This window comes from Gorilla gorilla, chromosome 1, assembly GCF_029281585.2.
Source record: "Gorilla gorilla gorilla isolate KB3781 chromosome 1, NHGRI_mGorGor1-v2.1_pri, whole genome shotgun sequence".
NCBI lineage: Eukaryota > Metazoa > Chordata > Mammalia > Primates > Hominidae > Gorilla > Gorilla gorilla.
In genome coordinates, this window is record NC_073224.2 from 224,389,233 (window position 1) to 224,393,524 (window position 4,292).

The 4,292-nt window shown below is 50.6% G+C and overlaps 1 pseudogene; it reads right to left on the reverse strand.

Moving 5' to 3' along the window:
- Positions 1-2,070: 2,070 nt before the first annotated feature.
- Positions 2,071-2,630, reverse strand: LOC101139099 (large ribosomal subunit protein uL11-like; annotated as a pseudogene).
- Between the last annotated feature and the right edge of the window lie 1,662 nt (positions 2,631-4,292).

The window sequence follows — 4,292 nt, forward strand, 5'->3', positions numbered from 1 at the left end:
TATTTTCCACTGAATCACACACATTTTTTTCTGCAGAAGGAAGGTTATGAGCAGGGTATACTCCAGAGTCTCTCTAATCTGATGCTCACTCTCTGAGAATTAGTATGAGTCATACAGGATACAAGGACCTTTCTGGATGGATTGGGAAAATTATATGTCACTTGCAAGCAAGAGGCCTGCAGTCTAAACTCCCCCTCTTAAGATGCAGGTCTTGGCCTGGCGTGGTGGCTCACACACGTAATTCTAGCACTTTGGGAGGCCAAAGCAGGAGGATCACTTGAGCTCAGAAGTTCAAGACCAGCCTGGGCAACATAGAGAGACCTCATCTCTAAAAAAAAAAAAAAAAAAAAAAAAAAAAAAAAAAAAAAAATGCAGGTCTTAGCTGGGCACGGTGGCTCACTCCTGTAATCCCAGCACTTGGGAGGCTGAGGCAGGAGGATTGCTTGAGGCCAAGAGTTCCAAATCAGCCTAAGCAGCATGGTAAAACCCCGTCTTTACAAAAAATTTAAAAAATTAGTCAGTTGTGGTGGTGCATGCTTGGGGTCCCAGCTACTTGGGAGGCTGAGGTAGGAGGACTGCTTGAGCCCAGGACATCATCAAAGCTGCAGTGAGCTGTATTTGCACCACTGTACTCCAGCCTGGGCAACAGAGTGAGACTGTGTCTCAAAAAAAAAAAAAAAAAAAAAAAAAAAAGATGCAGAGATGCAGAGCTCCAGACATTAAAGATTTTTTCAGTTGGACATTGGCACCTGTGTTACACGATGGGTTCTGAAACATTCTAGAATATGGATTTCTGAAGTCGGTCTGTAGTGGAGGACTATAGAGTTTTCACTGGACCTGCTTTGATCCTGTCTCTGCTGTGCGGCCTTGTGCAGTTATACCAGCTCTCTGATGTGTAGCTTCCTCCTCTTTGGCAATGTCAAAATTGCTACTTCATAGATTATTTTGTTACATAAACTGTACATTAAAGTGAGGAGAACATTTTTTGGAAAATGTCCTCAGTCCCTGCAATTCTTCCTCATCAGCTCAGCCTCCTCCCCTCTCCCCATCCCCCCATTCAATTCCCCGTTCCCACCATTTGTCTCTCTAGCAGGGTAGGGAGGGGCTTGGGTTGCCCTGGAGGGGCTGGCCTGTGGCCTGTTCTGGGTGAAGTTCACACCTGGGTGTGCCCTCGGGAAAGGGGCCTCTGGGGACAGGGTGACCATCGGAAAGGCTCAGGGCTCCCAGTGCACCATGCTGTCCTTTGTCCCAGCTCTGATTCTGTGCTTACTGTGCCCAGGTTCCCAGGTATGGAATTGCAGGGTAGCAGCATGGGGACTTCCAGGTGGGCCCCTCCTAGCAGGTGGGGGTCTGAGCCAATGAAGAATTCAGTCTGCTGACACAGGTCTCCCTCCAAAAGGGCGTGTCTCTAGGACAGAGGCAGCAATTCCACAGCCATATCACTCACTTTCTAGTTTTTTGTTTTGTTTTGTTTTGGAGAGAGGGTCTCGCTCTGTGGCCCAGGCTGGAGGGCAGTGGTGTGGTGCGATCTCAGCTTAGTGCAACCTCTGCATCCCAGGCTCAGGTGAATCTCCCAACTCAGTTTCCCAAGTAGCTGGGACCACAGGTGCTCACCACCACGCCCGCCTAATTTTTCTTTTTTTCTTTTTTCTTTTTTTTGAGACGGAGTTTCGCTCTTGTTGCCCAGGCTGGAGTGCAATGGCGCGATCTCGGCTCACCGCAACCTCCGCCTCCCAGGTTCAAGCAATTCTCCTGCCTCAGCCTCCCGAGTAGCTGGGATTACAGGCATGCACCACCACGCCCGGCTAATTTTGTATTTTTATAGTAGAGACGGGGTTTCTCCATGTTGAGGCTGGTCACGAACTCCTGACCTCAGGTGATCCACCCGCCTCGGCCTCCCAAAGTGCTGGGATTACAGGCATGAGTCACCGTGCCTGGCCCTGCCTAATTTTTCTATTTTTAGTAGAGATGGAGTTTCTCCACTTTGCCCAGGCTGGACACTCTTTCTTTTTCTTTTTTTTCCGCCAGTTGTCAAGGGATCCTTTATTGAAATATTTTCCTTTCTGCTTCTTAACTGGCTGGGCATTCCACAGCACCACTGTTGATGTCATCTATGATGTCATGAGGGTAGCGGCCATCAACATTACAGTCCACAGACTGGGCAGTCCCCAGGATCTCTTTAATGGTTCCAGAGAGTTCCCTGGCTAAAGATCGGTGCCAGGTGTGTCAAGCAATGTTGACAATCTCATCAAAAGTGATATTCCCACTGTGTTTAATGTTTTTCTGTTTCTTTCTGTCTCTTAGTGGTTCCCTGAGGGCTTTGATGATCAGGGCAGAGGCAGAAGGCACCACCTCAGTCTGGGCCTGTCTGTTCTGAATGGTCAGTTTCACTGTAATCCTCAGGCCCTTCCGGTAACCCGTTGCCTTGGCAATGTTATCACCAACGTTTTTTGGAGACAGACCCAGGGGGCCGATCTTGGGGGCCAGCGCAGAAGCAGCGACTTCACCTCCAGTGCACCTCAGGTATACAACTTTGATCTCTCTGGGGTCAAACTTCACAGCATGGTGGAGGTGGCTGGTGTGGGATGAACCCGGATTCTGGACAACCGAAGAAAGTTGCACCTTGGTCTCCTTCTCTTTTTTTTTTTTTTTTTTTTTTTTTGAGACAGAGTCTTTCTCTGAGAGAGAGTCTAGCTCTATCGCCCAGGCTGGAGTGCAGTGGCATGATCTTGGCTCACTGCAACCTCCGCCTTCTGGGTTCAAGCGATTCTCCTGTCTCAGTCTCCTGAATAGCTGGGACTACAGGCACACGCCACCATGCCCGGCTAATTTTTGTATTTTTAGTAGAGACGAGGGTCTCACCGTATTGGTCAGGCTGATCTCGAACTCCTGACCTCAGGTGATCCACCGGCCTCTGCCTCCCAAAGTGCTGGGATTACAGGCGTGAGCCACCGTGCCTGGCCCAGGCTGGACACTTTCTAGTTTTGCAATCTGTTCTCTCCTCTTAGCCTCACTGCAACCCTGCGTGGTGGGTGGGCCGGAATGACCCTTCCCCTCTTGCAGTTTGGAGAAGTTGAGGACCCGGGTGAACCCTGAAATCATTCATGCCCGGGCTCCCCGTTCGCCAGCCCATGCTGCCCTCTAGTGGTTGTGTGCGCACCTGCCTTTAGGGAGTCCAGGACAGCCGGGACAACCAGCTCATCTGCAGACAGCAGTGGCCAGCCTTCCCAGACTGCGCAGGGGACCCTAGGCAGGGACCGTCCCCCTCAGGACCCTTCCAGCACTGCATGCCTTCACCAGCTCCTCTTCCTGTCTCGCAGCATCTGGTTTAGATGCATAGATAGATGTATTATATACGTATATTTTAATTGTGCTAAAATACATGTAAAATTTACCATCGCAACTAACTGTACGGTTTCATGGCATTAAGTACCTTCACACTGTTGGGTAACCATCACCACCATACATCTCCAGAACTATTTTTTTTTTTTAAGACAAAGTCTTACTGTGTCCCCCAGGCTGGAGCGCAGTGGTGCAATCTTGGCTCACGACAACCGCTGCCTCCTCTGTTCAAGTGATTCTCCCACGTCAGCCTCCCAAGTAGCTGGAACTACAAGTGCCCGCCACCCCACCTGGCTAATATTTTATTTATTTATTTTTTTGAGATGGAGTCTCGCTCTGTTGCCCAGGCTGGAGTGCAGTGGCGCGATCTCGGCTCACTGCAAGCTCCGCCTCCTGGGTTCAGACCATTCTCCTGCCTCAGCCTCCCGAGTAGCTGGGACTACAGGCTCCTGCCACCACACCCGGCTAATTTTTTGTATTTTTAGTGGAGACAGGGTTTCACCCTATTAGCCAGGATGGTCTCAATCTCCTGACCTCGTGATCCGCCCGCCTCGGCTTCCCAAAGAGCTGGGATTACAGGCGTGAGCCACCGCGCCCGGCCCCCACCTGGCTAATTTTTGTATTTTTGGAGAGACAAGGTTTCACCATGTTGGCCAGGCTGGTCTCGAACTCTGGCCAGCTTTTTTTTTTTTTTTTTTGACAGGGTCTCACTCTGTCACCCAGGCTGGAGTGCGACTTTGACCTCCCAGGCTCAGATGACCCTCTTACCTTAACCCCTAGAGTAGCTGGAACTACAGGCGCATGCCACCATGCCTGGCTAATTTTTTGTAGAGACAGGGTTTTGCCATGTTGCCCAGGCTGGTCTTGAATTCCTGGGCCCCAGCGATTCGCCTGCCTTGACCTCCCAAAGTGCTGGGGTTACAGGCGCGAGCCACTGCGCCCAGGCTCCA